Source organism: Neophocaena asiaeorientalis, unplaced genomic scaffold (assembly GCF_003031525.2).
Source record: "Neophocaena asiaeorientalis asiaeorientalis breed wild unplaced genomic scaffold, Neophocaena_asiaeorientalis_V1.1 scaffold21, whole genome shotgun sequence".
Taxonomy (NCBI): Eukaryota; Metazoa; Chordata; class Mammalia; order Artiodactyla; family Phocoenidae; genus Neophocaena; species Neophocaena asiaeorientalis.
The window spans coordinates 1,577,456-1,589,446 of record NW_020174053.1 but is presented as its reverse complement, the minus strand read 5'-3'; positions in this window follow the sequence as shown (position 1 = coordinate 1,589,446).

Sequence of the window (11,991 nt, the reverse complement as noted above, 5' to 3'; positions counted from 1 at the left end):
TGAGGAAGAGGCCCCGGAGACAGACACTGGTCTTGAGAAGTTCCCTGAGCTCCTCCCCTGCCCCCTCTCCAAGAAGTCCCACAGGCCCTCCCAGCTTTCATACCCATCCGCAACAGGGAAAACACCTTGCTGAGTACCAAATTGTAGGCTAGAATTTTCTAATGGGCTGTTGGCCTGGGTAGCCTGTAATGTGCAGGAGGACAACCTTTGAGGTCCCATCTGTACCCTTGTGTTCCCTGTGGGTTCTCCCTTACACTCTCAGAGGGCCATGCAATAGGGGGGGATCTGGATCTTTTAGTGAAAGAGTGAGACAGCCAGCTCATTAGTTAGATCAGAGTTTGGACCTCTTGAGATCAAGGCCACGGTTTTGTACTCTGTAGGTCAGCTTTAGGCAAAAATGAGTCTTACTTCCAGCACATAATTATTTAAATACCTGCTGTATGTTAGGACCTCAGGTCATTCATTCCACCCTCCCTATGTACAATCTGGATGGTAACACAAGGTGAATGTACATTATTTGCCATTCAAGACAGTATATAGTAAATTACTAAGGTGGGTAGAAATAAAGGGGGCAGGGTGGGGCATGTAGGAGGACTGTAATTGGTCAGGGAAGTTCATGGAGGAGGTGGCACTAGAGTAGGTCCTTGAAGCAAGACTAAATTTGGACATTCAGGGTGAGGGCTGTGGAGGACAGAGAAACAATGTCTTGTGACCGGCTACATTTTCTTATTCTCACAATTCCACATTTGATGATGTAGATGTGTTTATGTGTGCATTTGGAGTAGATTGGGTGAAGAGGATAGTTAGGATTTCTGGGAGACGTCTACTAATAATTCCTTTAGTTCCTTCCCCTTGTTTCCTTCAGTGCATGAATCAGGAGAGAATAAAGAATATGCTTTGTAGAACTTTGTAGAACTCAATTGGAAGTAGCCCCCTGACTGCCCTTTGGTCTTCATGCACCCAGGATGGGGTACTTGTTGTTGACCCCAAAAGCTTAGTTCTAAATTTTTGCCCACAAAGTAAAACTCCCCAGTTATAGATTGATTCCCTAAACTGAGCAGATGGTCTCATAGATGCCACTCAACGTGGATAGGCCCAGATGATCTAGATCATTCAACACACATTCTAAGCTCACACTGTTAAAACACCAGAACTTCTCAAGGATGAATTTGAGTGAGTTATAGCATTATCTTTGAATATGAAAGACAGCCCATTGTTTGCTAAACGAATCGTTTCTTCTGTGTACACCAAAGAGAAGAGTAAGAAACCAAAGTGAAGTATAAAATGTACAGTACAGAAAATGTTAATTGTAAAAATTGACTTGTAAAGTTAAATTGCAAAAGGCAGGTCATTTACAACTAACTGTAATTTGTATTCGTTGTATCTTTGGGAGAGGCACAATGTTGTTGAATACATTACGTAAATCCCTCACACGCCTTTAACATGTATAATATACCAAGCCATATCAGGCAACATGCTGTAATCAGAGCTAATTCAACCTCTGAGCTCTCTAGAGATAACTGAGAGCCAATTTTGTATTTTCCAATTAAATATACATATAGAAATAAAATCAGGAGCAAAATAGCCTCCATTCCATTAACAATATGCAGACTTAACAAGTCTTGGTTAGGACATAGTTACAAAAGCAATTCTGTTCTTTCAAATTGTTAGTCATTTTTACCCAATACAGTATTTACTACCTCTTTTTGATTGATGTTTTATGATTATTAATTGCGTCTTACATGTCTTACCTGAGCTGAATTGCTGCCATCCAAGGCAATGGTTGCAGTAGATGCCTTGAAATTTAGATTTTTAAAACTTATCTTCAAAGATGATAAAAAATAAAGAAAACTTATATAAAAGTCATCAATATGCGAGGCCTACTGAAATAAGATTTTTAAAATGCAGTTTATTTTGTAGGTAGAACAACTAAAAAATTAAAATAACGAGACGAAGTGTGTGTGGCCTAGTTCTGTTTAAAAAAAAAAAAAAAAGAGTGCTTGTTCTTACGGTTGCTGTTGATTTGGCCTGCAGTTACTAGAGAAACTCCAAGGATCTCATTGCCTTTATGGTTCATGTCTAGACATGCCTGGAGACCAGGGAGACCCATGATTTAATCTAAGTAAGAATGCTGTGGTGTTTTAAATGCCCAAACAGAAGATTGCATTTGTTTTAGACAGCACCAGGAAGGTACCTTTCAGGGGACTTGTTTACTGTTGTATTAAATTTCTGGGCATTTGGTGATTAGGAAGATGGGGAAGGTGCACTAAGGGAAGGAGGTGAGATCCGTTGTTAGGAGGAAACCAAGAAGAATGTAGAAAACAAATACGTTCTGCTTTAGCTTTGGCAAATTTATATTGGCTAAATTTATCACTTGTAAAAAAAAACTAGAGTGATGCGAGTTGGGAATTACAAAAGATGGAGACAACTTATTCTCTGCTTACAACACACACAAACATACCCCCTGAACATTTTTTAACTTCCTTTGTCAGGGAGGAAGAAGTGAAGAATCAGACTGAGGAGAAATTATTGGAGTTTAGAAGCTTCTTTTTAAACCTGTTTTTTAAGTGTATATTTTTTCTTAGGAAATATAAAACCATGTTTTGATTTTTATGTAGATCAATAAATGTCAGATTACCTTATTAACATTCATGAAACTATAAATAGGAACTAATTTATGTGTTGAAGCAAGACTAGATTGAGGTCAACTTGGTGCCTTTGAAGAACTAAAAATCAACGAATCTGTTTAATTCAAGCTAAAATGAACTGCCAGCAATTTTTCTAATTTTATACTTCTGATTCCATTTCATTGTACTCTCATTAGTAAGAGTGCACCAGATTCTTAATTAGCTTCGTTTCTACTTATTGATTAATTAATACTGTTGCTTTCCATATGAAAATGTTAAATTAATTTATCTTTTTGTAAATCAGAAACAATCTGAAAAATAAGCTTTATAATTAGAGTTGTTTGAGCACTTAGTTATGACCTAGCAGCAGGAGCAAAGTTATTGCATATTTGTCATCTTTAGAGAACATAGTCTAGGGATCTATGGTCTAGTTAAAGAGACAGACAATTTATATACATAGATAATTAAGATAGTTATAGTATATTAATTTTATTACTATATACAATATAATAAGTTGTATATTATTTATATACTTATATAATATATAACTGTTTTAAGTACCAAGATGGTTAGATTAATAGGTGCTTCAAGACTCCTGAATACTAACGTGAGCTTCATTATTGCCAACATTTAGGAAAAAGAAAAAAGAAAAACACCAAGGATTGGGACACAGAGAAGGTTATGTGGAAACTATGGGCTTGAGCCAGGTCTGGAAGGAAAAGTAGGACATAGATAAAGGGAAAAGATAGAGAGGATACTCTTGGTAGCAGGAGCAACTTATGAAGAAAAAACACAAGCAAATTCATGGAGATTGTATACACATGGCTAATAGGAGAGCAATGAATATGTCCCCACTGGGGAAATAAGATTAGAGAGTCAGGTAAGTAGGAGATAGATCCTGGAGCACTTTAGGTGTTAGGCCAGGGAATTTTAATCTCATTCTTCTGTCTGAGGGGCTGTGACTCATGTGATGTGTTGTCTTATGGAGATTAATAGAGTGGCATAGGTTAGAAGAGGGAGAGACAGAGGAGGCTTAGAGTCCATTTAGGAGATTATTTTAATAACCCAGGTATGGAGTCACGCAGAATATATGGTCTGAATGAAAGAGACTTTGTGAAGGGAACTTCACAGGACCTGGTGACTGGTTAGAGTGAAGAAGAGAACAAGATTAACCTCCAGGTTTCAGTGACAAGTAGAGATGTTGGCAGGCAAATATAGTCAGAGGAGAATTTTGATGTATTTAGGTTTAGGTATGTTTAGGTAATGGAAGGACATTGTGGTGGAGTTAGATATTTGGAGCTGGAACTCTGGAAAGAGACCAGAACTGAAAGGAGAGTTTTAATAGTTTTCTGAAGCTGTAATAGTTGTAATAGTTGAAGTTACAAAGATTAATGAGATCTCCAAGAGAGGTACATTTTCTTATTTTTCATTGAGCCCCTAGCACATGCTGTGATTCACTTAGGACAGCGTAGGTGATTATCAGCCATGTATTTTTCTTGAATAGAGAATAGAACAAGGAAAGCAGAATGCTCAGGACCAAACTTTGAGAGCATCCATTTCCTATTTAGGGGCTGGCAGACGGAAGTAAACCTTGAGAAGGGTTGGTCCACAAGGAGAAGCAGAAGAGAGGACTCACAGAATCCAAGCTGTTTTAAGCAGGGTCATAGACACGTATGAATTCAAGGGAAACTGCTGCCTCCGCACCACCACATCATAAGGTTTGGTCAGTGGAATTAGCCAGAGGGCAGAGGATGACCGCACTGGCTCCTCTGAAGGTTTGCTTCAGGGCTTGATTCAGTGAGACAGTCGAGGGGCAATGAACTTGTCTAGGCTATTACTAAACATTAATTTTCCTGGCTGCTTCCCACCACTGATTAACCTCTGTCGCCTCTCTGAAAAACCTCAGGTAGATTTTCAAGGTTTATAGAGATAACTTGACAACTCTAGGGATTCAGTATGGCCAACAAGTAGACTTGAGTACACAGTTGAAGAAAGTCTACTCTCCTTAAGAACTCTATGAAACCAAAAGGAGGAAATTGACTATCTTGTTAATTCGTTTACAGGAATGAAAATACTTTAAAGTGTGATTCTCTTAAGCATCACTCTATGACTACTTATTCTTGTTTTTGTTTCTAATCTCCCCGTTTAGTACTTAAGTCTTTTTTCTAGGCAGAATTTATATTCTTTAGTTTTTAATAATTACATAACTCTCATTTGTTACCTTTATTTCCTCTACAAACATAGAATATATCTCAAGGATTTCATCATGCTTACATTTAGTAAGGTTCATATTGTCCTTCCCCTCTTAGCTCATCTACTGCTTGTTTAAAATCCTACTTCCTGGGTAAAATCTTTCTTGGTGACCTTAGTTCATTTTATTTCTCTTTTCTCTTTGCACTTAATATATTCTCTCTACAATTTATGTCTTCCATTAGTAAGATATTATTATTTAATACCCAAATTGCATTTTGAAATCAACATTTTATTATAATATTAGAGAATGCTTGTATATATAACACACATTTATTATATTAGCCCAGAATGTTGTATATACATTTTCTTACACCCTGAATTATTTTTAGTGGGCTAACTTGGTTTCCAACTTGATGCATGATACATACATTTTTGTGCCCTCTAGGACAATACCACTTAACCATTGTGTGTGCTCAATAATGCACATGGAAAATACAAATAAAGTAGGAAAAAGGCTTGTGGTAAATAAAACACTTGTAGGTAATCTTATCAAAAAGAAACATCATATAGTTTGATTCATTTAGTTTATCAGTAAATGAGTTTCACTTAGTAGATTAGGCAGCTCTAAACTTAATTTCTTTTGGGTTCAGATTAATATTACATGACTGCAGAATTTTATTAGGTAACATTTTGCAATTTTGTTTCAACAATTAATGTGACTTCCTTTGTATGTGTTTTGAATATAATGGGAGTGAGTTCGTGTGTGGGTTTTAGACTAGTTCATTGCTTTATAAGATGGTGCTGCTTAGTTGCTGTTATCAAAAAATATATACTTTCTGTCAGAAGTGGGATTTTGCTAAAACAGCTATCTTTTCTCCCTCACTAGCAATGATGTGCATTTGCAAACGGGTGGATGTAATTTGCAATTTACGGAAGGGAAGCTGATGAAATCAAATGGGTCTGATTTTAAGGCTGGCTATGACATCAAAAGTTCAATCAATTTAATGTTCAATTTAGATGATATTTTAAAATTATCTTGCCTATTTGAAAACTTCTATCATAAATAGTTTCATTTTATAGCTGAAGTTTAACTAAAACTAAGAAGACAAATGTAGTGTCAAATTTTCGAGGTAAATCTTTATTGGAGAACCTTGAGGCTTGAAGGTACCTTAGTGATCAAGTTGAATTTCCTCATGTTAAAATGAAGAAGTGTGATTCTGGAAACTGCTACTTCTACAAGGTCATTTTGGTTACTTTCATGTTTTAAACCATTTGAATCTCTGTTCCAGGCTTAATGAGAAGGTAAAGTATGTCTGTGATGCTCTGTTTCCTTCTGTTCTTCATCCTCATTCTGAGTGACCAGAAATCTCATGTATCCCCCATTTTCTGTGGTGTCTCCACCAGGCTTTCTCTGCTCTTCCAAACCTCTCCAGCCAGAACACAATTCTTTTGTTTTACTATGGATAACCCATCTGACGTTTTCCAAAAGGAAATCCTGGAGAGACAATGTCTTAATCAGGGAATAAATGTCTGATAGTGGGAATTCTGGACATTACTTAAAAACAGTGGGAGAGCTGATTTTTTGGTCTTCTAAACTCAGCACCCATTTTCTGTTCTACTTAAATATGAAGTTGGATTAGGCTCACCCAGGCTGAACCGTCTGCTAAATTCTAGTTTCCTTTCAGTGGACATTACTATATGGGTATTAAATTGCCATAAAAAACTCAGTAGACCTCAATCTGAACCAACCGTTGTTCTTTTTATACGGGTTCTTCTGCTAAACTCAGTCATTTCAATGATAACATTATTGTCTTGGTTACTAATGCTTGAAACTTGAAGTAATTTTGGAGTATCCCATTTCTCAAGCTCTGTATCCAAATGGTCTTGTGTACATATCTGAGCTCTTTTCTAGATCATAAACTTCTAGAAAGGAAAGTTGAAATTTTTTTTAAGCCCACAGCATGTAGCAGTGTCTAATATGTAGTAGATAGTCACTGAATACACAGTAAATGTTAATTATAACAGAAGGTATAATTGTCATTAATGTGTAGGAGGTGATTTTAATAAGGTGTTTAAGATCATCATAAACGAGTAACTGAAGGAAGTCTTGCATGACGTATAGTTTCTGTTTGATTGTTCTTTCCTAAAGTCTAAGTACACTGTTATTCTACTGTTCTATTCACAATTTCCAAGGCCTGCCTGGACCTGTTGCAGAAAACAATGCTAGTAAAGGGTTCAAAGCCTCATCAGCTAATGTGTTTCACCAACTCAGAGGGCAATAGAATGGCACGTCATCGGGAAGGTGAAATAGTGAAAGAATTATTAAACACCATTTTAATGTTGTAAATGCAAACACAAACCATTTGAAAAGGAAAAATTTGAGTATGTGCTAATAACATATGTTGCCTTTGGTTCTGAAGCAGATTTTATTTCAGCAATATATGAGTAGTTGTCCTGATTTTCAATTTTGTCACCGCTAACGTAAGTTAAAAAAAAATCTTTGGAAAAGTTATCTCAGCAAAGGCTAGAAAAGATGAGAATAAATGATGTGAATTTGTCATAACAATTTTTGTTAAGCTTAAGGCATTACTAAGCAATCCAAAGTGTAAAATAAAATCTCCTTGATAGCTAGGAGATATCTATCTTAACAATATTCCACCCTTGCTGCTCATTAGAATCACTTGGAGATTTTTTTTTTTTTTCCGCACGTGGGCCTCTCACTGTTGTGGCCTCTCCCGTTGCGGAGCAGAGGCTCCAGACGCGCAGGCTCAGCGGCCATGGCTCACAGGCCCAGCCGCTCCATGGCATGTGGGATCTTCCCCGACCGGGACATGCATCGGCAGGTGGACTCTCAACCACTGCGCCACCAGGGAAGCCCTCACTTGGAGATCTTTAAAAAATCCTGATGCCCAGGTTGCACTCCATCCCAATTAAATCAGAATGTCCAGGGGGTAGGAGCCAGGCATTTAAAAAAGATATTTAGGTGATTCCTGCCACTGAGTGAACTCCTGCCACTGAGTGAGGGGAATGAGAAATATATCAGGAGAAGCTGAAATAAGTAAGATACTGTGGAAGTAAAAGGACATTAAGCTCCTAGTCTCACCTTTATCTTATGTGTTCTGTGCTTATAGTAGACACTTAAATACTTACTGAATTGAATTGAACTAGCCTTATTAAATCGTTCCATTATTAGACATCAAGGTGCTCACCCATCTGTTTCTATGGTCCTTATATTACCATTTCTCATACATCTTAATCATCAAAGATATTACACTAGCCAGTGCACCTCCTAATATGTGTTCCATTTCAGTTCATCACTGATGAAGTTTGTAACAATCACAGCACTCCAGCATGCCAGGAGCCATCTATATCCATATTCTAGTACCAGCAGCCATGAGGTTTTTATTCCAGCCAGCAGGTGAGTAATCCACTTCCCAAATCCCATTTTAGACTCTGCTTCCTTACACATTCCTGTTACAAACTGTCTTAGACTAGGCTCCTTAGGAACAGACTCTGAGATGGGGAGTTGCATGCAGAAAGTTTATTGGGGAGTTTTCTTGAGAAATACACACATAAGGGAGTGAGAAAGATAGGATCGGGTAGAGGGAGAGGTGGACCAGTGATTTGCTTGTAGTAGAGGCCTCTGCCTATCTCATTGGGAGCTCTGGAGATGGGATGGCCCTTCAGAGTTGTTACAAATTGAACATGGGGGCCAGGCTTTTGTACCCCTACACTAGCCAGTCAATGGTTGCAGGCCACCCCTTGGGCAAGGGATAACTATACCATGAGGTAGTTTCTGAGAGTAATTCCCAATGAGAGATAGAGCCTTGAGCCATCATCATCTGATAGTTCCAGTAGTTGGGGGATGATTGTATTGACGCTGAGGAGGGGAAGGACTTATTGTTGGCCAGTGGGAGCTTTTCATATAGGCTTTTGTATCTTTTGACCTGACCCATTGGTTTTTTATAGCTTTCTTGCTTTCTGGTATAATACATTGCAGGCTAACCTAACATATTACCTGAATGAGAACTGGAATCGACCATTTCTCCAAGGATTTTTTTTTAAAGTAGGAAATTGTAATTAGAGACCACAAAATGAGTGTTAGCATTATTTATTGATTCTAGGCCTTTTTAGTGGACAGAACTAAAGTACATATTTTAGTATGTTAAAAAAATCACAAGTTCAGATTAATAGTGCCATTTCAAATTTAACATTATAGGATTTTTACTTAATTTCTTTGAGTTTGTACTTTTATTTTTTTTTCCTTACATTGAAAATCTTAGTACATGACAACATGGAAGTAAATATGTATATTACCCTATTCTATTCTCTCTCTCTCTATGTATATATTATATATATATAGCTTCAAATTGTAATACTAATATTACTGTAAACATGGTACAGAATGACATTTTAAAAACACATCTTCATAGTTTTCTCTAGAATATATTCCAATGTGTTCTAGAATCACTTGAAATATTTCTTTTCTTTGTGTAGTTGTCACTAGATATAATTTTTGTCTTGCTAGTAAAATATAAGCATAGTAGATCCTAAAATTAATTTGACTTTCCATTCATTTTGAAGTTTTGAGTGAAATTCATTTTACGATAGAATTAATTGGTTGAAGTGAAAATGACTAGTGAAGGAACACCATTTTGAAGCGGGATCTCCTAGGATTCTGTCAAATCACTCTTCTTGATCTTAATACTATTCAGCTTGTTTATTTATTACTTGTAGGAGGACATATTCTTGTCAAATTTACAGATAACATGTAGCCAAAAAGATAAGAGAATTTAGTGGATGACAAAATCAGGGTCACAAATAATCTTGATTCCCTAATGGTCTAAATTTAACACAATGACATATGACAGGTACAGCTGAATATGTAGTTATCTTTTACTCTATTTAATCCACAAAAGCATTAGAAAAGGCATAATAAAATGATAAATGTAAACTTACATTTATTAATAAGAAGGGCACTTTTGAGTACTTAGTATATCCAGTAAATTCAGTTAGGATCCAAATGTGGCAGTCTGATTCCAAGACCTTAAGTACACGTCTTACCCACCTTTTTACAGATGATATTTTGAAGATTAAAGCAGTTGAGAAACCTCTCCAAGTTTCTAGTAAGCTAGAGGACTGGGAGTCAATCCCATGACGCTTGATCTTATAGCTGATTTGTTAACTACTCTGCTGTACTGCCTTCCTGTAACAACTGCTACATACCCGCCACCAGGTACTTTAATACAAAACATTATTGACTGTAGCTTGCTAACAACACTATAAGGTCACTATCATCCCTCCCAATTTCACAGACAGGCAAATGAAAGTTCAACAAGTTAAGCAAGGGGCTTCCCTGGTGACACAGTGGTTGAGGGTCCGCCTGCCAATGTAGGGAACACAGGTTCGTGCCCCGGTCCGGGAGGATCCCACATGCCACAGAGCGGCTGGGTCCTTGGGCCATGGCCGCTGATCCCGCGTGTCTGGAGCCTGTGCTCCGTGACGGGAGAGGCCGCAGCGGTGGGAGGCCCGCATACCGCAAAAAAAAAAACCCAAAACAAACAAACAAACAAAAAGTTAAGCAAAAGCAAGTTGCCCAAGGTTACATGGATAGTGAGTTGTAAAGTTGCTATTTATACCTAGTCCTGTCTGACTCCAAAGCCCATATATTAAAAAAATTTTTAATTTATTTTTAAAAAATTAAAAAATATTTTAATACATTTTTAAAGGTTACTTTCCATTTACACTTGTTACAAAACATTGTCTGTATTTTACACCCAATAGTTTGTGCCCCCCACTCCCCCACCCCTATATTTCCCCTTCCCCCACCTCACTGATAATCACTAGTTTGTTCTCTATAGCTGTGTCTGCTTCTTTTTTTGTTATATTCACTAGTTTTTGTATTTTTTTAGATTCCACATATAAGTGATATCAGACAGTATTTGGCTTTCTCTGATTTGTTTCACTTAGCATAATGCCCTACAAGTCTATCCATGTTGCTGCAAATGGCAAAATTTTGTTCTTTTTCATGGCTGAGTAGTATTCCATTGTGTGTGCGTGTGTGCGTGTGTGCGTGTGTGTGTGTATGCCACATCTTCTTTATCTATTCATCTGTTGATGGACATGTAGGTTGCTTCCGTATCTTGGCAATTGTAAATAATGCTGCTATGAACACTGGGGTGCATATTTTCTTTTCAAATTAATGTTTTTGGTATTTTTTGGTGTATACCCAGAAGGAGTGGAATTGATGGGTCATATAGTAGTTCTATTTTTAGTTTTTTGAGGAACGTCCATACGGTTTTCCACAGTGGCTGCACCAACTTACATTCCCACCAACAGTGTACAAGGATCCCCTTTTCTCTACATCCTCACTAACATTTGTTACCTGTGTTTTTTTTGATGATAGCCATTCTGACAGGTGTGAGGTGATATCTCATTGCGGTTTGGGTTTTCATTTCCCTGATGATTAGTGATGCTGAGTATCTTTTCATGTGCCTGCTGGCCATCTGCATTCCCTCTTTGGAAAAATGTCTATTCAGGTCTTCTCAAAGCCCATATTCTTAAGCATTATGTTGCGCAGGAAGGAAAGATGTGACAAAAACAATAACATTAGTGGAAAAGACTAAGTGCTAGTTCAGCGTGAAGCAGAGGTATGATGCTACTACCACCAAGGCGAATGCCACCTGAGGCTGTGTTCTAGAAATACAGTACTCAGAGCAAGGGAGGTTAACAGTCCCATTCTATTCTGTCATGGCAGAGCACACATCGGGAGCATTGGGCTTCTGGGCTTTACACTTTGAAAGAGGATTACTGGTGCACCTGAAACTCATCCAGATGTGAGTGCTGAGCATGGCGAAATGTCTGAGTAACATGTTTATGGGAAGAACTGTGGAAAAGCTAAGAATAGTTAGCCACCGCCCTCAGAGAGGAGTCTCAAGGGATGCTGAATAGCTAGTATTTGAAGCGTCTTCCTGTGGTGGAGGATTAGATACAATCTGTATGGTTCCAGAGGGAAACAATTAGGCTACAAATATAGAGAATCAGAGAGTTGGATGTAGTTTCTCAAGGAGAGGAAGGACCTCCTGGCATTTGGAACGTTTTAGAAAAGAAATGGGCTTCCTTGTAAGAGAATGAATTCTTTTTCAGTGACAGAGAACCTGAACGACCACTT